This window comes from Nesoenas mayeri (assembly GCF_963082525.1).
Source record: "Nesoenas mayeri genome assembly, chromosome: 5".
NCBI lineage: Eukaryota > Metazoa > Chordata > Aves > Columbiformes > Columbidae > Nesoenas > Nesoenas mayeri.
In genome coordinates, this window is record NC_137548.1 from 47,997,646 (window position 1) to 48,022,998 (window position 25,353).

The window sequence follows — 25,353 nt, forward strand, 5'->3', positions numbered from 1 at the left end:
TAGTCTGTATGTATGTGTCTTAATACGCATGAATTGCAACTAGAATTAGACCTCCTTGGACAGTTGAAACTATAAATGCAGTCAAAATATTCAAGGTTTCCAGGGAGCTCAAGAATTTGTGAATAACAGAGAAATTGGCAGTTAGCAAGGGATATTGTGTAAAACACATGGACTGCCCTTCAAGGAGGAACTTTTCATTAGGAGGGACATATGTTGACTGCTCTCATAAGCTGCTTCCAGCTGTGTCAGTGGCAATTCAGGACATAAGACTATGTTTTCATAGATAAAAACAAATCTGCATTTTTAGCCTCTCTGCAGCAAATAAATAGCCTAGGAAGGATACAGGATACCCCTTGGGAACAGAAGACAAAAGCAAATAACAAACAGAATGCTTCACAGATGGGAAGTGTTTTGACAATGAATCCTTTGAAATCAGATTATTTTTGTTTGTTTTCACATGAAAGAAAAAAATCAGCTCTATCTGGCAGCCTAGCAAAAGGTCACACAACACTGGAGCCCTGTATGAGTCCAGTTTCAAAGACCCAAATGAGGCATTGTGTGGATTTCACCTATTGACTGTTACTCTTCTGTTGGTAGGACTTCCAGCTGTGTGTGGGTTGCCCCTTCACTACATAGGATGCAGGAGCATGAGCAAAGGATGACAAGTTGACACCACTATTTCCTTTGAGCAACAGATGCCCACATTTGACATTGATTGGACCTCTCACTTAAACAGTGAGAGCAAATGGGCCTATTTAAAGTTCATATAAGCAGTTGCATGTTGCCCTTTAGCTATATACCAACATTTGGAAAGCACAATTAAAGCAAGAAGAAAAAATAATGGATTTTTCCTTTGCAGCCCAAACACAGGACACCTTCGCATTGAAGAGCAGAGGGGGAGCAACAAAGAACAGATTGTACTGGGCCAATATAGATGAGGGATGCTGTGCTTTTTCCTGAGTCACTTCTCACCAGTGTAAGAGTTCAGAGCCTGAGTAGAGCTAGCAGATTCCAAAAGGGCAAAAGTTTGTCCCATGTATTTAATGGCAACAGAATTTTCTTCCAAGGTATTTTCTAGCTTATTTGCTATAGAACAGAAAGAAAAGACCTTTTCTTGGTGGGGAGATTACAAGTCCTTACAAGACATTGTCTGTTTGCAGTGCTGCTCAGCTCAAATCACATCAGTGTCTTATTCATTGAAACCTGGGCAGCCCTCAGAGGCCAAGCAAGCTGCCAGGGTCACACAGGAAGGCTGCGGCTGAGTCAGAAAGGTGATTTTGCTCGAATAAACTCCAGGCAGGTGGCTGTTCCAACTGTTTTCTTCCTGCATCACAGGAACAGCAGCAGTGCCTATGCAGGGAGGCCACCATAGTGGGTTTTCCCCACGGATGGAGTTGAGTGCATATTGTACCCAGCAATAAAATTGTGCCTTTAACACTGCCTTAAACATGTGTTGGAAATAACCACCAGGAAGATGAAAAGGTGCCAACCACCTCCCCCTCGTGCTGAGGACCTTCTTCATCCCACTGTTCTCTTGGTACCTGCCCCTGCAGATGGCCAGAACCTGGCTAAGCTCCTGCCCTGCATACAGTGTACACGCTGCTGGAAACAGCTGGCTGCCTTCTTGCAGCAGAGGAAATGCCCTACACCCACCTCAGAGAGGCAGGCATTGTCACCTTATAAATATGTCCTGAAATTGGTTGTATCTTGAGGCAAGAAATATAAATGCAATGATCATACACGGGTACAGAAAGATGCTGCATTAGCCCTGATGCCTGATTACAAGAAGCAGCATTTGCAGATTGTTTCTTCCCCTTTGTTACCTTATTCTTCCCTTTCTGATCCCTCATGATCCCTCAGCCTCACTAATTACCCAAATCGCATTCATACATTTGCTCCCCACAAGCAGAGCCTCTCTTTTAGGTGGAAAAAGACATTGAGGAAAATGGCATTACTTCAGGCCATTGGGCAGGGGCTGGCAATTGGGCATGGTGCACATAAACCAAATCTTTAACATTATTTTTGAAATTCTCTTGGCTGGAGATGTTCCTTGTCCCCAGCAAGCTTCCCTCAGCACTGCTGCCCCTGCCCCAAGGATGCAGCACATACTGGGCATACAGTCACAAAAGGCAGGAGCATCTGGGGACATGCTGATCCCTTGTTGCATAGTGCATCCTCAACAAACACTGGGTGGGCATCACGACATAGCTGTGCTGTCTGGACCAGCACAACTTTCAAAATCTCCACTCACACTACTTCCTATCTCACATCCTCTACTGGTTAGCCTGTAAACCTGAAGGGACACCGCAAATTATTATGTCCACCTTTGACCTACCCACTTTGGCATAAGTGGACTAAGTGGTATTTTATGGGAGATCTATCTAACAGCTGATCATCTTTCAAATGCTGATAGTAGGAAAGGTTTCCCTGGGGATGTTTTCTGACACCATCACCTCACTCTTTAATAGGACTGCTTCCAAAGGCTGTGATGCTCTGGTTATGTGCCCTCTGCAAAAACAGTGAGGAGAATTTATGGTCTTGTTATTTGGAAGCAAAGGTGCCAAAACAGAACAAAAAACCTAGAGCCAGACTGTGAGACGAATGGAAAAACTGAGGGATCCCTATAAGGAAAAGGGAACTACTACCATGTCACTGGAGATGAGAATCCAGCCCAAAGACAGGAAAGACGAGACCAGATGGTTTGCTAGCTTGTGCCACCACTGTCTCTGCCTTCTCTGAGCCTCTGTGGCCATGTGGAGTTGTGAGCTGCACCATATGAGCCCTGCAAATTTCAGCATTGTCTTCATTTAAGTTGCCTTCGTGTTTTAATTTTGAGAGACACCAAACACCCAGAATTGTTTTTAAAGCCACTGAGCACCATGGATATTGTTCACCCAGGGACACAGGGCCACAGAAAGTGACAGTTCACCCCTGGAAAGCCTCAGCCATGTCCCCAGGCAGCCACAGTTGGGGAGATGGCAGCGCTCATCCAGTGTGTCAGAAAGTCACTGTCCTTGACCAGTGTACAAACAGTGGCAAGAAGGACCCCAAAAATGGGAATTGATCGAGTTTATAACTAATTTACCATCTATAACAAGCTGTTGGCCAGTAGCAATGATTTTGGATCACTACCATTTTTCAGTTGTCCTTGAGACAGTGATCTAAGAGATGAAGTCTCTGGCATGTTCTCAAAATGCTTTCAAGCAGAAATTTCCTGAAAATGTCTTGTTGCATTGCCTCCAGTGCAGTATTATCTTTTTGGGGTTCTTTTGTTTTATTTAGTTTTGTTAACTACACCTTTGACCCCTGAGTTTGCTGCCCTGTGATTAGTGGGGACCTGTTTTTTCCATGGTTTCACAGCACAGTGGGGCTGTCAAACACTGGAAATAAATGATGGATCAACCCACACTTTCATTGCCCAGAGTCTGAACTTCAGAGATGCCCAGGAGAGCACTTGGCAGCCAGGGCAGCACTCGGCAGGGTTCTGTGCATGCCCCACCACAGGACATAAGGAGGACATAAAGCACCACCCAGCAAAGTGCTCTGGACCCCACAAAGCAGTGCAGGACTGGTTGTAGGTTTGGCCAGCTGTGTCCTGCATTTTGTTAGGAAAACCAGTATTGCCAAGAAGTAGCAGCAGGGAGGCAGAGGTAATGTTCTCTCCACAAAAGCCACCCCATTCATGCCAGACTTGAGAAACTCCATGCTTGCACACTAAATCCTTTCTGCCTTCTCCTGGTGAATATGCCTTTCCCCAGCTCAAGCTCCCGTGCTCTCACGGATTTACACACACACGTGCACATCCATAGAGGTGGGTTTTGAGATGCCTGATGGCAGGCCAGACCACATACAGTGCGATAGTGAGGGTCCAGAGCCAGACAGGCAAGTAAGGGAGGAGGTGTGCTCATGCTGGTTGTCTGTTGAGCTGACAGGATCACCACTAAAACATATTTTCTGCTTAAGTGCTGGTTGATCCTATGTCCAAATTGACTGAAACACTGGAGCATGCAGCTGTATTGTGGTGATACCTGGGCTGAGAGGCTTCCCATCTTGCCTCATCAAGGTCAGCTGGTCACTAATGAGTTTGTTGGGGCCACGGCTGTTGGGAAGTACCTGCCAAGGGATCTCATATTTTCTCACTTGCAGAGGAAATGCAGCCATTTGGGATGTGCTGGCACCAGGAGTTTTCCTTGTCACCAGCTTCTTGGGGAGCAGGCTCGTGCCAAGTGGCAGAACGTGGCTCGACATGCAAGTGTCTCACAACCCACTGGCCAAAGAGCACAGCCAAAGTAGAATGGCCCAGGAGCTCAGGATGGAACACATGCATTGTACACAAATTATTTTCCAGCCTGCTGTGCTGCTTTGCTTTCTCCACTGATGTTTTCATTCAGACAGCAGCAATATAAAGGGGAATAAGGTCATCTCACACTTGCAAATAAGAGCAATTCTGAGAAAGTGTCCCAGAATAGATCTGAATAGACTGAATATTGTGGAGACAAGATGCATTCCAGCCTCAGAGGCTGAAGGGTACATACGTGCACACACAGAGGTACAGACTACCTCTTCCTTTCTCCTTTCTTCCTCCACTTTCTGGAGTTGTCTCCAAAGCATCCCGTGTCAAAGTTGCTGACTGAGGAAGCAATGCCTTTCTCCTGCTTTACTGTAGTTTTAGGGTGACTATTAGTCATGAGAGCAGCTCACCAAGTGAGGTGTAAAACAGAGGACTACCACTGATCATTAGAGTTCCCAGGACACATTTCTACTAGGGGTGTTTTTAATTTCTATTTGTGGACCAAAATTTCTTTCAAAATATTGCTGCTGCAGACTTTCTTGGGAAGATGCTTCCCTGTCTATCCTGAAGCCCCACGTCCCTAGTATGCTCAATAATTGCTAATATACATATTGAGGAATCTTGTACCTGTTGGAAAGGAAACAAACCTCCTCTGAATCAGACAATAGAAAACGAGGTTTTCTGGAAAGGAAAATTCTCATTTACACAATTAGGAAGCAAACTACAGCTCCATGGTAGTTATCTTGAACTCCCTGGATGGTGGGGAGATCTGCCAATCACCTCAGGAAACAGAATTAGGAGCCGGGGAGGGAGCAGCCTTGAATTAGGTGGCCAACTGCCATGGGGCATGCTAGTGTCCCTGCAGGCTGAAGACTCTGTTACCACTTAGTCTCCAGCTTCTTTGCATCACTGAAGCTAATTAACAGCAAGCATAGTGGTGAAATGCTTTCTGCATTGAAATATGCTCACTTTAAGCAATCCCGAGTTGTGAGCCCCCGTAGCCTGAGGGGAATGAAGAGAGATTTCAAGGCCTTGGGACAGTTGGTGAAAGAGTCTGGCCGCAAGTTATTTTCTCTTCCCTCCTTCCATTTTCAGCTCATGATGTGGGGTGAAATGGAAGAATTCAGTCCATAAATGCTTGGCTACAAGACTGGTGCTACAGGCAGGGCTTTGGGTTCTTTGACAACAGCTGGTTTTACAAGACACCAGTCCAAACAGTGATATGTGGGAAAGGTTTATCTCACAGGAGCAAAAGGATGTTGGGTCAGGAATTAGCAGGGCTCAATGGGAGAGCTTTAAACTACACTCAAAGGGGGATGGGGTTGTAGCTGGGCTTGCATCAGTGGGGCATCACTCTAGAGTTGATGAAGGCTGGGAGATCCCCCAATAGTGAAATAGGTGTGCTCAGCTCGCTCTCTGAAATGCCTGTACGCCAATGCGTGCAGCATGGGGAATAAGCAGGAGGAGTTAGAAACCTGTGTTAGGGCAGGAGATTATGATCTGGTGACAATTGCAGAGACATGGTGGGACAGCACACATGACTGGAATGTGGTCATGGATGGCTATGTCCATTTCAGGAAAGACAGCCCAGCCAGGCATGGTGGTGGGGTCGCTCTTTATGTGGGAGAGCAACTACAATGTATTGAATACTGTCCAGGAGCGGATGAGGAGCGAGTTGAGAGTCTGTGGGTGAAAATTAAGGGGCAGGCTGGCAGGTGTGATACTGTTGTGGGTGTCTATTAGAGGCGACCAGATCAGGGTGAGGAAGTTGATAAGGCCTTCTACAGACAGATGAGAGCAGCCTCTTCAGCAACCAACACTGGCAGGTCTGTTGTTAACTCATCTGCAGAGGATGCAAAGTTGCATCTAACAGTCTCTGCCTCATCCCAGAACAAGTCTGGAAGAATTCCCCATGCCATTTGGCTTGTCTTCTGTAAGTTTTCTCTCCTGCTATACAGTGCACAGTCTGTAAGTAGGCTTATTGTGCAAGATTGAAACTAGTAATAAATATATGACATTGAGAAAATGGACATGGACATATAAATTGGAAATAGTAAGGAATCTCTGTGGCACTAGGACTGCTGAGGGGCCTTTGCGAGGCTGTTCTTCATTGTGACAGCAAAAGCCCGTAAATTAACATGTAATACAACAGCGGATATATAGCATCTAAAATGATAATGTATCTGAATTTCCCCACAAATCCTAAATCCTTGAGCTCTCCCTCACACACACAGGGCAGTTTTAACCATCTGAACAAGAGAAGAAACATTATGCATAGACAGCTAACATAATTTTCAGTGGAAAAAGTAGATACATGGTAACAAGCTGATGTTTAGGCCAATAAGAATTTGAAATTGGCTGAGGACATATGGCATAACTCTTGTGCACATCCAGCTCTTCTCTGCCTCTAAATACACACCTGCCTTCTTTAGCTTAATAACTAGGAGATGTTTCATTACACTCCCACACCGAACACCGCAAATAAAATAGCAGCATGTATGGCAATCATGTTTCTAGGGCTTAAGCCCCCTTTCTCACGCTCTTTAGGTTTCCGCTTGACTTGTGTTGCTGCTTCTTTACCACTTAACATAGCCCATGTAGCCCTGGCTGCATCAGAGCAGCTCAGGGGCTGCAGCTAGGCTAAGGCAAAAGTCCTAACAACTGGTTGTGGTCAGAACCTTCTCTAAGCTCTCAAGAAAAGGAGACAAGAGAGCTTCCCTTGACTTCCTCTCCTGCTTCTCCAAACAAATCTGACCCTCCATCTTGTCAAATAGGCTTATCTAATAAGGCTATCATGCTGTATATAATAACAAGAATAAACTCCAACCATTCTCATTTTGCAAGCTCTTAGCATTTCCTCAGCTGGTTTCACACCAAACATCCACCATCAAAAGGTAACTTAACTGGATCAGAATAAATAAAGTTACCTTTGCTTCTCCAGTTACTTCCGAGGAAAAAAAGACAAAGATTTTAAGTAAGCGAAAAGAAAGTATGTGTGGGCAAGTGACAAATGTAACTGGAGTAAGGAGAAGCAGTGCTCATTGTTTTATAAAATTCACCATATGTTGTGTGGCTTCATAACTCAAATCTTGCATGAACTTCTTTGATGACTTGATGACTTCATTTTGTACTGCTGCCAATTCATGACTTGGCTGATTTGATTTGAGTTGTATCCCTAACTCAAAGATTGCATTTTGCTCATTTTCACACATTTTGGTTCTTAAGAAAAAAAAAAAAAAAGTAGTCTGCTTTAGAGGTTTTTTTAATATTTTCTGTGTATGTGGTTATTTAATATACAGCAAAGCCGAACAAGAAAACATACCCTGGAGCCTTACTGCTAGTAGCTTGGTGCAAAAGTAATTGCAGTTTCAGACTGTGAATTTTAAGTCATTATAACTAGGCTCAAACACATCTTTATTAATCAAAATAGGAACCATTACAATCAACACATTTTTTTGCGAATGAGAAATAAATTTGTTTATTCCTATAGTGGAAAAATCCACGCTTTGGGATTCAACAAACCCCTGGAAAGCATTTTCTGCATCCTGTTCATTATGGAAGTGTTTCCTGCAAGAAGCTGTTGAGGTACCTGAAGAAGTGGTAGTCGGTTGGTGAGAGGTCAGGTGAATATGGCAGGCGAGGCAGAACTTCATATCCCAATTCATTCAACTTTTGAAGTGTTGGTTGTGTGACGTGTGGTTGGGTGTTGTTGTGGAGGAGAATTGGGCCCTTTCTGTTGACCAATGCCGGCTGCAGACATTGCAATTTTCGGAGCATCTCATTGATTTGCTGAGCACACTTCTCAGATGTAATGGTTTTGCTGGGATTCAGAAAGCTGTAGTGGATCAGACCAGCGGCAGACGACCAACCAGTGACCATGACCTATTTTTAGTGCAAGTTTGGCTTTGGGAAGTGCTTTGGAGGTTCTTCCCAGTCCAACTGCTGAGCTGGTCATTGCTGGTTGTTGTATAAAATCCACTTTTGGTCGCACATCACAATCCAACCAATAAATGGTTCATTGTTGTTGTGTAGAATAAGAGAAGATGACAATTCAAAAAGATTATTTTTTTGATTTTCAGTTAGAGGATGGAACACCCACTTGTCGAGCTTTATCACCTTTCCAATTTGCTTCAAATGCCGAACAAACACAGAATGGTCAACGTTGAGTTCTTCAGCAACTTCTTAAGTAGTTGTGAGAGGATCAGCTTCGATGATTGCTCTCAATGGTCATTGTCAACTTATGATGGCCATCCACTACACTTCTCATTTTCAAGGCTTTTGTTTCCTTTGAGAAACTTCTTGAACCACTGCTGCACTGTGCATTCATTAGCAGTTCCTGCGTCAAATGCATTGTTGCTATTGTGAGTTGTCTCTGCTGCTTTATGACACATTTTGAACTTGAATAAGAAAACTACATGAATTTGCTTTTTGTCTAACATAATTTCCATAGTCTGAAATAAATATAAAATAAACAGCAAGTAACAAGTCAGTAGCAAAAGAAACCATAAAGCAATAAAATCGCATTAAAATGGTGTATAGTAAAACCACATTTATTTAAGAATGTATTCCAATATCAAATGACAACTTTCAACGATGCAAAAACTGCAATTACTTTGGCACCAAAGTCCTCAGAAGAGCCACCTACCCATTGGGTACCGGCACAGGCAACCATAACCTTCTGCTTCTCCATCTTTCACAAGCTGCTGGTTCATTTGCTGGCTACAAGGTAAACACCTTTAAGATTACTAGGAGTATAAAGAAGGGGCTTGATGAACCACCAAGACCAGTTTCCTGCAACTACAAATAAGGATATTTTATAGAAACCCTTGATACTCTTCCCATCTAAACTTACGAAAGTGTACCTTTCAAAAGTGACAATATTCATCACCTTCTGCAAACACTTTCTCAGGATTTGTGCTTGAAATCCTATCTGAAATCAAATCTAATCTTGAATATAGCTGCTGCATTGCCAAAGATCCTTATCTGTTTGAGGAGCTTTGATTTTTAGTGGTCAGAGCTTGACAGAGTTGAGCTTCTGAAGGTGCCAGGTATACCCTGTTCTCCAGATCCTGGTCACCCACTGGCTGTTCCCTCTGGAACTGTGGTAACGGTAGAGGAGGGCTTACACCAACACAGGCTGGGCAAACCCCAGGATGTATCTCTACACTTTCAGGGGTCAGCAGGTTTTCAGGTTGGCCCCGGGATGCCCTAGGCTGGACAGGAGCTTGGAATTGTGAGTCCCAGGCTGTATGGGGTGCTCTGGGGCCCTGCTGCTACTCCAGCAATGTTCCTGGCTCCACACTCAGCATCCTCCACGTTTCAGGGAGGATGGTAAGTTCCCACCAACTTGAATTATCTGACAATGCTGTTTATTTATGAAAAAAGCTTTCTGTGGAGCCCAAGTGATTTGCCAGGGGCTGTGACCTGTCTCTAAGCCTAGCAAGAACCAGCCAGCAGTAAACACAGATGCTAAAAACCACTGGCATGAAGCAGCTTCCTAAATTAATATATTTTCTTTTGTAGCATGAGGGCTTTTGCTTATGGTGTATATAATATACTTTACTGCTAACAAGGGTATCCAAAATAAAAAGAAAAAAAAAAAAGGGAAATTAATCTTGTGATTTACTTTACCTCCAAAATGACTAAGAGACCAGTCACTGATGATGTCTCTATTAGAAGAGTGAACACAATATTTACAGGGAGTAGCATTGATCAAGAGGCTGCTCCTGACCATAAAAAAGTGGCACATTTTTCTTTTGGGCCCTGGCATGTGATAAATGTGACTGTCAGACCCCTGCCAGAGCAGCCACAAAGGGCACCCTGGATTCTCCAGACACTGGGCAGAAGCTGCCTGCTAGCTCCCCTCTTCCCCATGCGCTCAGCCAAACACCAGCAGCATTTACGGCTTTGGAATTTCCTCCCAGCCATGTGACACTACCTACAACTATAGTAGCATTGCAATTCCCATCAGGAAAAGTGATCTCTGCCACATTTTCTCCTGCCTCGCCTCTTAAAGTGGGAGGAGCATGGAAACCCAAGAAATGGACAGACATGTGACCCTGATGCCCCTAATTATCTCCTTACACTGGCTGGCCCCTGTGCCTCACACTGTGGCTCCCAGCCAGAATGGCTCTGGCTTTCATTATATTTCAGAGTACTCAGAGATTTAATGAATACTGGTTGGTGGCTCATCCACTCCCTTCCATTTGGGTTCACACTTCATTAACTGAGAAATGTTCTTCCTTGGGGGATCATACTTCTTCCTCATTTGACCCTGGCTCTCTACTCATTTCCAGCCTGCTTCTTGCCTGGCCCTGGGAAAAATCAAAGTGATTATGGCCTGGATCAGCAGCCAGGGCAGGAAATTAGTGTCGGAGATGAGATACCCTCAGGTTTGGTGACTACCGACTGCAACTTTAGAAATGAAAGAAGACCCATCTTACCAGAGTGAGCTGTTATCCACCAGAGCAGCATCCTCTGGGTGTCAGTACAGATACGTTTGCCTGACCCTGCCGGTTCCACCTCCCTGCTCTCCCAGTGGCGGTAGCACTCCTGCAAGGTCGTACCTCCCTCAGCAGGAACAGCAGCATCTACAACTTCTCTGCTTGCAGAAGAGTAGGCAGCTGGCTCTCCTTGACAGGAAAGGCCTTGCTACATTTCCTGTCTCCCACTAAAAATCCATCAGGACACATTAGTACCCCTCACGTGTCAGTTGTTTCTTCAGCCCTGGAGGATTCCAAATGTTGGTGGGGTTTTTTTGTTTGTTTATTTGCTTTGTTCTGTTTAATTGGACAGGGCAAATGCTCAGCTACACTTTCTTCCTTGCCTTTTTCTCAGGGTCTTGCCAGCAAGACTGAGGAGGAGACACCAGCATGATGGTAGGGAGCTACATGGAGAAGAATGTCCTTTGTGGTTCACATGTGGTGTGGGCTCTTGAAGCTCAAGCACCAGGTCTCAGCTCCCTTGTCATCTCCTTGCATATGGTGGGGACCCAACGTCTTCACAGTCACAAGCAAAGAGGTTGCAGTGGTCTTGGGAAAACCTCCAGGGCCACATCCAGGCCTCAGGAAAGTATTTGACAGTCAGTAAAGCATTTGACACAGTCTCCCACAGCATTCTTACAGCTATACGGAGGGAGTGTGGTCGGCACAACTGGGTAGTGAGGTAGACTGTGAACTAGCTTAAGGAGAGAAGCCAGAGAGTCGTGGTTAATGGGGCAGAGTCTATTTGGAGGCCTGTATCTAGTGGAGTGTTTCAAGGGCCAGTATTATTCAATATATTCATCAATGATTTGGATGAGGGAATAGAGTGTACTATCAGCAAGTTTGCTGATGACACCAAGCTGGGAGGGAAGACACGCCAGAGGGCTGTGCTGCCATTCAGTGAGACCTGGACAGGCTGGAGAGTTGTGCAGGAAAAATGTAATGAAATATAACAAGGGCAAGTGTAGAGTCTTACGTTTGGGTAGGAACAACCCCATGTTCCAGTACAAATTGGGGAACAACCTATTAGAGAGCAGTGTAGGGGAAAGGGACCTGGGGATCCTGGTGGACAGCAGGATGACCATGAGCCAGCACTGTGCCCTTGTGGCCAGGAAGGCCAATGGCATCCTGGGGTGGATTAGAAGGGTGTGGTTAGTAGGTTGAAAGAGATTCTCCTCCTCCTTCACTCTGCCCTGGTGAGACCACATCTGGAATATTGTGTCCAGTTTTGGGCCCCTCAGTTCAGGAAGGACAGGGAACTGCTGGAGAGAGTCCAGCACAGGGCAATAAGGATGATGAAGGGAATGGAACATCTCTCTTATGAGGAAAGGCTGAGAGAGCTGGGTCTCTTTAGCTTGGAGAAGAGGAGACTGAGGGGTGACCTCATTAATATTTATAAATATGTAACGGGTGAGTGTCACGAGGATGGAGCCAGGCTCTTCTCGGTGACAACCAATGGTAGGACAAGGGGTTCAACCTGGAACATAAGAGGTTCCACTTAAATTTGAGAAGAAACTTCTTCTGAGTGAGGGTAACAGAGCACTGGAACAGGCTGCCCAGGGGGGTTGTGGATTTTCCTACTCTGGAGACATTCAAAACTCCCCTGGACACGTTCCTGTGTAACCTCATGTAAGTGTTCCTGCTCTGGCACGGGGATTGAACTAGATGATCTTTTGAGGTCTCTTCCAATACCTAACATTCTGTGATTCTGTAATTCTGTGAGGCATGAGGACTAACCCCAAACACTTCCCAGCTGCTGTGTACCCAAACCAACTGCATCAAGACTCAGGCACAGGGTGATGGTGCTGCTGCTTCCCCACAGCCTGCCCCCACACAAGGCTGCACTTCCATCTCCTTCCCGGTGGAGGCAGAGGATTTATTTCTGTCATTTTTGCAGTGTCTGCTGCTTTATGCCTCAGTTTCCCTGTTTAGATATAGAGAGGATTTTTTTGCCTCTTCTAGGATGTTTTGCCTCTTTGCTGCATGGCTCTCGGGGACAGGAGCCATCTGCTGGTGTGTCTCTCCAGGACCACACAGAGTGGTGCCCTGCAGAATCCAGATGCTAACATTAAACAGGGGTTCGAAGCCAGTTCAGACTATAAATTCACATTAGCACCAGAGTAAGACTGGATGTGGTGGACAAAGCTGTGTAGCTCCAGGTGTTCAGCGTTGGTCCACCAGCTGCAGCAGTCCTTGGGTGTGCAAGTGGGTGGCTCTGGCAGCCCCCCAGTCCTGCCTGAACCATGGCAGTATCCTCCAACTCTCTCTCTGCCTGCAGAGGGGGACAGGCTGGGGGGTCCACTGCAGCCAGGCTGCTTCACTTCCACTGTCTTGTTCCTTGCCATAACTCCTCTGCCTTTTCTAAAGCTGGAAGACAAAGCCCTTGTTTGCAATATACCTCGACAGGGAGGAATTAATCCTTTTCAGTTTCTTTGGACTTGCACATCAGGAAGCTTGTTTCTTTTTTTTTTTGTTTTTTTTTGTTTTTTTTTTGTTTTTCCCTCTCAAACATACTATGGGTGGCTTCTCTGCAACAAGTCTGGACCGGGGAGAAGCCCTTATTTATTTAGTCCCTAATGGAAAGATCTCAGCTGGTATTTGTTAGCAATGCAATTTTGAAGCAGGGAGATAATATTCTGAGGGGACACTCTCAGTAGCCTGAGCTGGGGCATCTGCTCATGAAGGGATTTTACCTTCCCCAGAGTTGCTGAATAGAACAGCAGCAAGGAGAAGCCATGACTCCTCATAGTTTTTTCAAGTAGTGTACAGAGAAAAATATTTTTGCCTGCAGTTCTGACATTAGGTTGTAAAGAAAAGATGAAACCACTCACTGGGTACAAGGTCTGCTCAGTACTGTTGTTCTTTTAAACCTGACTTACTTTGTTTTTTTTGTTGTGGTGGTAGTGGATTCTTTGATTTTGTTGTTAGTTGATTGGTTAAGATCATCAGACCACTGGAGAATCATCAGGAGCTTGAAGAAAAACATTCAAATTTGGACTTTCCCAAAGTACAAAGGAATTTAAAGTTTTAAAGCAGCAATATTTGCATTTAAATGTTGTTGAGTCCCGGATCTAAAGTCTGACATCTCTCTTGCTGTGATCTGTAGAGCCTCCTGACACACTGCTGGGAGCCTCCCAGTGCTAGAGAAGGAAAAGCTGACCACAACCAGGTGCTTTTCACCACTCATTGCAAAATGATAATGATCAAATAGCAGGGTGGAATACATCCTTATAAATCCATGCAGTCCATACCCAAGTCCAGCAAGCCACATTTCTGTGTTTCTTTGAACTTGATTTTATTTCCATTGTACTCCATCAAGATTGTTTCCCATTCAGAGGAGGTTAAACACAATCTTTTCGAGTCTCAGCCCACAGAGGATTAAATACTTGGCAACTCTGGGAGCACCAGGACCTGGCCATGCATATGATCACAGGCAGGATCCCAGCCCTGCTCCTCCCAGCTTCAGTGGGAGGAGCACTTATCACTCTCTACAACTACCTGAAAGAGGGTTGTAGCATAGAGAGTGTTGGTCTCTTCTCGCAAAGAGCAAGTGATAGGATGAAAGGAAATGGCCTCAAGTTTTGCCAGGAGAGGTTCAGATTGGATATTAGGAAAAAAATCTCTTCATGGAAAGTGTTGTGAAGCACTGGAACAGGCTTCCCAGGGAAGTGGTTGTGTCATCATCCCAGTGGTTGTGTCGTACATCCTTCTTCCACCTGCGTTTTGGCAGGAGCTCTTTACTCATCCATCTTACTCCCTTTACTTAATTTGTTGCTCATAGGGATGCTTGGAGGAAGTGATATTTGAATATTAACTGGCTTTCTTGGACCCCCCAGCCTTCTAGAGCCCTATCCCATGGGATTCTTCCAAGCAGGACCTTGCAGAGGCCAAAGTTTGGCCTGCTGAAGTCCATGGTTTCAGTCCTACTTATTGCTCTGCTTTTTCCACGCAGGATTCTGAACTCCACCATCTGGCCCCAACCATGACATCTCCAAACAGTTCTTCTTGGTTTGTTAGGAGAAAGTCCAGTAGCACACCTCTCCTCATTGGCTACTCTACCACCTGTGTCAAGAAGTTATGATCAATGATCTGTAGGAACCTCCTAGACTGTGTGTATTTAGCTGTGTTGTCTTCTCAGCAGATGTCAGGGTGTTGGACGTTCCCCATGGGAACCTGGGCTTGTGGTTGTGAAGCTACTTTCAGCTGTCTATAGAAGGGCTCATCAACTTCCTCTTCCTGATCAGGTGGCTTGTAGTAAACACCAACAGCTGTGTCAGCCTTATTAGCCTGTCTCTTAATGCTTACCCATAAGGACTCAGCTTGTTCTTCATCCCCCACTAGGCAGAGTTCAATACATTTGAGCTGCTCTCTCACATGAAGTGCAACTCCTCCACCTTGCCTTGCTGGCCTGTATTCCCTGAAAAATACATGGCCTTCCATGACAACATTCCAGTCATATGAGTTTTCCCACCATGTCTCTGTAATTGCAATGAGATCATGGCCTTGCAATTGCACATAGATCTCTAATTCTTCCTGTTTATTTGTCATGCTATGTGTGTTGGTGTACAGGCACTTTAGAGAAATAATGGAGCATGTGAGTTTCCCATGACGGGTGCAGCAGGATCTACTACAGTGCCCAGGTTTTGTTAAAAAACAAGTTTCTCTTTTAGTGAATTTGCCTGTCAGCTAAAGCCTTCCTATTAGCTGCATTTTCCTGGAGAACCAGATACATGTTTTGGTAAACATAGCAATGGAATGCAAAGTTATTGATAAGCATGGATGGACATCTCGCGAGAGGGGCAACGAGAAACAAGTGACCAAGAAACTGACCAACTGTGTATAACATTCCATTCACGTGAATACTTCATATAAAAGTGGGAGATCACGAGGATCTCAACCCGTTTGCCTTCTTTTCCCTTCTGCTTATGGCCGACATTAGGAGAGGATCTTGCCAGTCGTCCCTGCGAACTGAGGCCTAGTGACAGACTGAATCCAGCTCTAGTTGTCTGCAGAGTCCAGTCCAGGACTTTGGGTGCCAGCTCTGCAGTTGCTGAGACTTTCAAGATTGGTTTTGTATATTTTGTATTATTTTCTCTATTCTTATTAGTAGCATTAGTAAAACATTTTTAGTTTTTCCAACTCTCTTCTCTGTGTCCTTCTTTTCCTCCCTTCCTGTCCCTAGTGGGAAGGGGGGAGAGGGAGGGGCAAAAGGGAGAAGTGGGGGGGAGAGGAGATTAACAATACATCTGCCAGGGTTTTATTGTCACCCTGCAATCTAAACCCTTGACATGTAGCAATACATACACTTGAGGTGGCTGGCCTTCTGGTTCTGTGACATGAGGGTGATCTGGCTGTGACATCTGTTACCACACTGATCACCAGGGTTGATTCAGCTGATCTGACTGGCTAAATAGGTGTCCCCTTCCTCCCTCACTGCTCCACATGCATCCCTCCCAAAGCTGTGTGCTTGGTCGAAGAGAATCACCTTCCCTGATAGAGATGTACCACTCATTGGTCAAGGGTATATGGTAGTTGTGCTCCACTGCTATAAACTCCAAACAAGGCCAAGGTCCATTTTAAATACAGCCCTTAAGTATGTGACTGATTTTTAATTCAGCAGGACTTAAGCTCATGCTTTAAGTACCTGCTTAGGGCTTAACCATATGGTTGAAGTAGAGCTTAGCCAAAACTGGTTGATCCTGGTCATACCCAGGAAGTTAGAGACTGCACAAGGCATCTCCATCTGGTCATGGTGGAATTAGAGATGTGCAGCAATATGTTGAAAGAGGTGCAGCAAAATGTTGAGAGAACAACCTACTGCTAATAATTGACATTTGCTGGAAAGGGTGTTTTCATCCCATCTGAGGGTTGCCATGTTGCATTGCTGTTTCTGAGACTGACAGACTGCCAGTGGAAGAGGCCCTCAGTCACTCAGAGGCAATTAATTTGTGACATGAGCAATTATGTCTGGATTGATTGCTTTGCTTTTCAGGTTCATTTGGAGGTAAGCAATAATGATATTGCGCCATGCTCTCTATTTTTGATGGGACTTGATTTGTGGCCTTTACAGAAATTAATTGGAATTCAAACCAACAGTCTCAGAAGCTAAATGAACAGAGAGGCCCATAATATCTGCACAGAGGTGGTGAAAATCTCTCTTGTAGCGTTTCAATTTCATGCACATTTGCAAGTTTAAGATTTTTTTTTTTAGTGGCAATATTTAGGAGAAATGCTCTTTTTGACAGAGACAAAACCTGGACATGGATCCTGAGAACAGGAGAGTGGGCCACTGAGGACCTACCTCCCTGATAAAGCCTTATTCAGTATTTTGGCAACCAATGAAATGCAGACCAGGTCAAACCAAAACATAATTCATGCAAATCTGAATGATGCACCAGCACCTAAGAAACATGGTCTAGGAACAAAATGGAAACAGTGTCATTTTCATGTTGAAGGGCTAAGATGGCACTGTGTAGCCTATGGGTACCTGATGCAGCAACTGTAAGCTGTAAAAAGCTTAGAAACTTCCCCTAAGCATACACTCATGTTTCTTTACTGATTACTGATTTTTACAGAGTTTCTAGACTATAGTCTTTAGTGCAAAGCAAATTTTGATTTAGAGGAAGCTGAGATGTCCGATCCTGGATTGAAAACATTATTTTCTTTGAAATTTGTCATGATATCACAAAGCTAAGGCTAATGAGGGGAAAAACAAACAAACAAACAAACCACCACCACCAAAACCACGATCAGGCAGATTATTAAAAAAGCATCAAACCCACCAAATGCTACAGTACACCCAACAGCCTGTGACTGAACCTGGCACTTCAAGGAGAGAGAAGATTCTCCCTAAAAGATTAATGACCCAGTTTTCCACTCTCCTCCCCATCAATGGTTTCCTTGATTCTGCTATCTGAGCAGCTATAACTGCCTTCTCTCAACGTTCCCATATAATTTCAGGTTATCCCAGAAGCTAAAATGAAAAACAGAAGAACAGAAAGTTGTTAACGTGTAGATTATATGCAAACCAATTGACCACTTGATCACTCCATGACTTCAAAGAGTGGGCAGAGAGCTTGGTTCCACTCATTGTCACTGTCAACTGAAAGTTAGGGATATAAGCAAGGTATACAATGAACCTTGCAAAGCAAACATGAGAAAGCCTGATTAACTTCCATATGTATTATAATCACTGCAAAGTTGGGGTAGTATATTTCACACAACACATGCATTCCAGCTGTAATATACATCTGTAGTGTAACTCATCCACCTAACATACAGACAGGAAATAAGGTTTTTCCAGTATCTGACTGTAATATCTGACTGTAACATCTGACTGTAACAGCTGAGTTTAACCCTACCAACACCAGCACCAGAGCAAGAAGAAGCCCAGAGGCCTGTTCACATGCTTAAGGCATCTTGCTGAATCAGGATCTGAACTGAATCTAGTAGACAGATGTTTTTACACCTGTCAGCAGGGGAGAAAAATTGCTGGTCCAGGGACAGCTTCTGATCCTGGCATGATTATTATCTTCATAGTCTCCTCACACAGGGTGACAGCCTCACTTTTACCAGGCAAGGCAGCTCTCATGGGGAGACACAAACATGGAGGCAGAGAGTATCTCAGGACCAGCCCACACTGAGTTGTGAGCAGACTTCCCACCTGCAACAGCTCAGGGCATGGAGGAGCTGCCTAGGCTGCTCAGTTCTGCTGCTGCACACCACACACAACTCTTTCAGTGCGATTCTAGTTAGAAGTAGCAAAAGACCGAGCTCAGAGGGCAGAAACACAAGAACCATTAGGTTTGTGCCTGATGAGACTCACTGACACATTTTGGCCACGAAGAGAGAGGCAGCTCAGACTGTACAGGCACCTAAACAGCCAAGAGAAGTCAGAAACCACAGCCCAGTTTCACATACACAGGGACAAATCTCTGCACAGAAGGATGCTAAAGGAATGCCCCAGGCCTATACATTTGGCACCATGACACACCACGTTCCTGGAGGCCATGAAAAAAAAAAAAAAAACAACAAACAGTTGAGGAATATTTCCCAAGTCCTTGTCCCTTAGTGAGTGCTTTGGATTTCCAGTTTGTTTTATAACCCTGAAATAGCACATCCTTGTGTGTGAGCAGGGTAGTAGTACCCCTCCCATTTTCAGAGGACACCAAAGCAGATCTATTCTGTAGCTGAAGGGAAGATGATAAACCTGCCTCCTAACCACACCTCAGTAAGGCTTGGCCTCACACCCTAAATGGAGACCAAGTTTAGTCTTTTCATAATGAAGATGAAAATTTCAATCAAACATATTTGTGATGCTTAAGGGACACCCAACAAACTGTTTTGACAAGTTGCTCTCCTGGCTACACAGAGCTAATAGTCTCAAACAATTTTACTGAGCCAAGGAACATAAACAGGTAAAGCTCACAGCTTCCACCAGAAGTGTTCCTGTGAGAGCAGGACATGATGACAACTAAGGGGTCCAACCTGAAAATGCTCTTTGGCACAGCACTTGCAAAGACAGCAAGGTCATAAATCCCAAGGGACTGCATGCAGGAAGCCACCTGTTTACAGTGTTTGTAAGTACAATTTCCAGGACTGGACTTCAATGATACATGTGGCCCTTTAACTTTGAAGCTGTTCTGATGCCCTAAAACCTGTTCAATAAGGGGAGAAGCTGGCCTGGAACCTCCTGAGGCTTTTGGATCATGACCACTGCACTTACTCAGAGCTTTCTATCTGGGGAGAGCTCCCTCTAGCAACCCTCTGCTGTGGGAGACAGTAGGTGGGACTGCTCCCTGGACAGCCATATTTCACCCGTACATCAATGATTTCTTCCTCCACTCTCTGTACTGACTTACCCTTCAGAAACAGGGAAAGGATTTCCTTCTGGTGCACCCTGGAGGGCTTCTGTCATGAAGAGGCACTTCATTGTGGGAGCTTGTGGTGAGGCAGGTCTTTGATCTTCCCTGCAGCCTACTGCGCCTTGCCTCTGCTGCCACCTGTGCAGAAGCCAATATGATAAGTGACTTGCTGCAGACTCTGGCAGGAACAAGCACCAGGGCTGGGATTTCCAAGCTTTTTGGTTTCTTTTCAGATGATTCCCCTCATTTTGCATAATCCTCACTCAGGATGCATGTTCCTCCTTTGACAAAGCTGGCTCAGAAATTGTAGAACTCTACTGAGTTATTTTACAGCAATTCCAGCAGCATGCTTAAGGGTATACTAGATTGAATTGTCAACTGTACCCCTGAAATCCTTCTTCTTGAAAGACCATTTCTATCTCATAACATATATTAAGCTCAGCTGCACTGAATTATTAAACTGAAATCCCCAATTACTCCCATCAATGAAAATACTAGAGTGGCTTTTAGACTCATATTTCTACTTTTTACTGTAACACATTCTTCATTTTAATTACTGGCACTGTATTTTCAAAGGCCAGTGCCTTATCTTTGCAGGATATTTGTCAACCTAAAAAAAAGGTTGATGAGTGAATAAATCATTAGGTGTGACAAGCAGTGAATTCCTAAGGGAGAAGTATGTGAGGAAAAAAAAAAAAATCACATTATCAAGGTGAATCAAAGAAATGTTAAAGTGAAGTAACAGGAGGAAACATAAGCTACTTCTGCTATAGGTGTGCACTGCTCAAGACACTTCACTGTTGTTCATTACCAGGAGGACACTAAGTAGAAATTTTTCTGTGAAGGGAAAATAAATCTTTTGTAAGAAAGGTAAGTTTGTGGACTAAAAGATAACAAAGGCTCCCTAGCTAAAATTTCTAAATGAAGAAATCAAGATCTGTTCTAATCAAAAGTGCAAAAGATACTCAAAAAGCAACCCCAGTGCATAGTAAGCCTCATCTGGCAGATGGCTCCTAACAATGAACTGCTGCAGTTCTCTGATTGCCATTACCTTCTGTGATTCAAAGAGCTGATGCTCTGTCATGAAAATCCCATCCTCAAGGTTTGTCAATTGTTTACCTGCTGGAGGGCCACCATACAAACTCTTCTGCACCAGTACGCAGGAATGATGACTAACTCAGGAGTGATAACTAACTCAGGAATGTTTTGAGTGTGATCTGTGTGGCCCAGCCCATTTTTGAGCACTCCAGTGACCTGCCAATTGGTCAGGGCAACTAGAAAGGTCTCCTAGGAAAGCAAAGGGTTGTTTGTGACATGGGGTTGCCAGCTGTGTTACCTTTTCTCTAACCAGAAGAAACAATTTTAAAAAAGACAGCATGCACTGATGAAGGGTCCAACAAAACACCGGTGTGTACAAACCAATGCCTCTCATGCTACATTTTCATTTTTTCTACCCAAATCAGCTGCCAGTGTTATAGTCACTCCTCCGCTTTATTGTGCAGACACACCTGCACGCTTCACGGCTTTACGATAGAGGCACAGCCTTGCAGGAAAGCTGGCTTAAAATTCTCTAATGTAATTCCTGTCAGCTGATGATCAAGAATAACTATCTGCAGCATTCAGTTTGGAGTACATGTGAGGAGACAGTAAAATGCCCAGCACTGCATCATCAGTACCCTGAAGCTCAGTAATGGGCTTTCTTCCTCAGGGAGGAATCACACATCCAGCCATCATCTTTGTAAATTCACCTCCACCTGGTACAAGAAGAGTAATTATTTTTCTGTCTAGTTTCTTTCCTGTTTGTGTGCTTTCAGTTTCACTACTTGTAAAAAGCCTGGGACCAACAATGACTACAGCAAATAGAGATAAAGTAGAAAATGCAGGGAAGACTCTAGAGACCACGCTGTATTTTTTTCCTTACAAGACAAATAACATATATTACATTATACCTCTCATTCCCCTTCTAACCTTTTTAAATAAAAAGAGATGAACACAAGCCCAGCTGCACATAGCCAACATCTGACAGGGTAAAAAATTTCTAACCCACAGCATATGTGCTTGTACTAAAGGCACTATGAAAAGTAGTTTTTTGGGACATTAACTACAAAAAGGATACTCTGGAGATGTTTTATATAAAGGTCCTGTTATTTTTTCAAGCTAATCTAGTATCAGCTGAAATGTAGGAGTGACCACCTCTGAGGACAAACCCCTACTGCAATCTGCAGAGCAGAAATAATACAGGACGCCATATAGAACGTTGTCTTGTGCCACTTCCAGACAGTCAGCTTCAGTTTTGATGTAGCAGCCATCTTCTACAGGCATAAGAAGGGATCTTAAGCCTTTGTCTTTCTGGAGTTACTGGATATCCTAAGCCATCTGTGCTTTTCAAGGGTAGGACTGGAAGATTCATTAACTCACCTTATCTCTTGTTTATTTAGCATCAGGCAGAGAGACCAAATTTTGATGAACAGATATCACATTTTTTCCCACAGTAGTTCTAGGCTGCCAGTTAAGAGGGGGAAAAGGCAAATTCTTGAACTCTACCCCGGCTCTTCTCTCTTAGGGAAAAAAAAAACAAGGAAAAAAGGAATAGACCTTGTCCCACTTACATGGAGAGTTCCCTTCACCCACCAATACAATGGGCACTACACCAAAAGACTGTCTTCCAGCTAACCACTTTCAATCTACTGCATGAGGGTTAGTGTGGAGGGGGGGTGCCGATTGGGCTCCAGCGCACACTGACCTATTTTGTCAGGGAGACCCAGAGGTACCTCCACCTGGCTGAGCAGTAAGCGGCCCAAAGGTGCAATGCAAAAATTGAGATATTGTCTTAAATTAGTGTGACTGTGATCCATCTGCATATTTGAACTTGGTGTTTGGTTTTTGTATCTGAGCTCAGCATTTTAATTTGCATATTTATATTTGGTAGTAAAAGAATCTTGTTTGGGGAGATAATTACAAAATGGGAACCTGTTCCACTGCTAAAATTCCACCTTGCTCCCCCTTAGGAGGCATCCTTACACATTAGAATAATTGCTTATATTGTTATCTAGTAATTTTGAGACCAGAAAATAATTTCAATTGTTAAACTTTGCATTGAAAAAAAAAACAAACAAAAAAACCAAAAACCCACCAAAAAACACCTTAATGCTATGATAGATGTGAATCTGGAAGAGGTTGTATTTAAAAGTTGCTAGAATATTAACTAATTTGGATCTACGAAAATAGAATAATGGATTTATGTTTATTATACTGTTTTTTGACATCTATAAATTGTAAAAGGTAAATGGAGCTAAGGAATGTAACTATTGCTGAGCTATTTGGAATTGCATATAAAGTGTATTATGGTTGGAATGAAATGGGAAAACAAAAGAGCAAAATATCCCAGGCCTGTGTGCAGCTCATTGTAACTGAGAAATTTCCCAGAGCCTCCCACTTTGTACCAGCCATTATGCCAGCTGTGTGACCTTGGTTATATCTGAACTGCAGCAAGAAGAGAAAGAAAAAAAAAAAAAAAAAATGAAAAACTTGGCTGCCCGCTTTTAAAGCGGCGAAAGGGGGGTTCTCTCTCCCCCCCACACTGCAGCGATGTGATACTGAATGGAACAGTCTGATGGTGAAGTTTAAAGGCATCCTGAGCAGACCCGTAGTTCTAATGAAACTGGAAAATTAAACCAAATATTTGTTAATATACTTATTCTGTGGTAACTAGTTGTAAAGGACTTCTTAGTAAATTCACCATTTTTGAGGTCATGGGAGAGAACAAAAGAAAGGCCATTTTTTGAGACCAATAGAATGCCAAATTTGGAACAAAGTTTTAATACATGAATTCTTACAGTTGCCAGAAAGTCCGATACCTCTCTTAGGTTAAGATTTGTTAAGTAAATTGTAAGCTCAAATAACGTTTTCTGAGAATTCTGTTTAGTTGCATGGCCTACAAGAAGGTGCTTGGATGGCGCAGATCTGCTTGCTGCAAGTGAGAAATCTCCAAGAAAATTTTGAATGCTGTATTTCCACTAGTATTAACAGCCAATGTTTTGATAAAGCAAATACTACACTTATAGATCTGAAACATGACTTTGATCCAGTAAGGGAAAACAATATCCAATAAATATGACAACAAAAATGGAGTTAGAAACTTTGAGGAATAAATTTATGACAACCTTACAGGCTGACTGCATTCGATTGTACTTGCAGATTTGTCTATGAAACAACCTGTGGCTATTGTGGGACAGTATGATGAGAATGCTAGCAGACTGATATACCAATTGTCACTCTAATCAAGAAAATGCAGGGAATGAATTTAAGTCTTAATAGCCCATGATCCTTTTGTCATATATGTACCATTTGTGAAATTTAATTCTGATTTTTTAATTTTATTTGTAATCTTTGTCTTTGTAAATTGCACTAGCTGGTTTTCTTAACAGCACAGCTTTTGGCATGCCTAAATGTAAATTGCTGCAGAACCTGCAAGTCTTTAACAGCAGGTCATAGGCCATACTTGTATTTGGTCTGATCCTACATACTTGCACAGTTTTTGTTGATGGTTCTGGGAAGTCTCATAAAGCTGTAGTGGTTTGGTGTGAAGATAACAATTGGCATCATTCTGTAAAAATTATTGAAGGTTCAACCCAATTAGCAGAACTTGGCGCAGCTTTACATTACTTAGAGCTTTTTAAGGAGGAACCTCTAAATTTGATTTGTGATTTTGAGTGCGTAGTCAAGATCCAACACATGTCTGGTTCTGAACTTTTTTTTTTTTTTTTAAAAAAAGGGGGGAAGTAGGGGAAACACCACAAAACCAATTGCCAAAAGCATTGTATGTGATGAAATACTTTGCAAGTATGACCCAAAACCATGCTAAATCAGAAAGAACCTACATTAGTTATGGTCAAATGACTAGTCAATGGAAAAGGCCTCATCAATTGATAACCTGGGGAAGAGGTTATGTTTGTGTCATTACAGGCTGAGGATTGAAGTGGATTCAACAAAGATTCAACAGATGCAGATGGACAGGAGGGAGATAAGTTGTGACAACTGTTTCAGATGTAAACCATGGATCCTAATTCAGTGTTATAGATGCTCACAGACCTGGTGGTGTAGAAGCCTATTAGCAAGCAGGTGGTATACCTTCTGTGGAGAATGGCAATTTGAACAATCAGCAGGAGATCCAAAAGGGTGATATTATGATTAGATAATCAATGCATAGATAAGGTAAAATTATGAGATATCCCTACCATAGTAATCTAAGTTTAGCAACTGATAAAGTTTTAGAAGGGATATTAAGGTTAAGCTATTGATCTTTTAAATAGGTTAAGATAACTTTTAAAGTATTAATTCAATTATTAGTATATGCTGATGGTATTAAGTATGTTACCCTATAAACTGCGCAGTTATAAATCTTTTAGGAATTTAAGAGAAAATATTGTATTAACTTATCTGGTTATTTTGAATCTATTAAAATAGTGTGTTAATAAGGTTGTCGTAGTAAGCAGATAGTTGTTTGATCTTATTAAGTAAGGTTTAACTACATGATATGTAATTGTAATTATGTTGTTAATCATGTGTTCTATGTTGCAGTATATTTCAAAAATGATTCACTGTGCGGTTAAAGGGGCCTGACTAATTCAAGAACAGAAAGGGGGAACTGTGGAGGGGTTTTGATAGATAAAGATTTGTTGCTGAATTAGTCTGGCTCAAAGGGATCTCAAGGCCG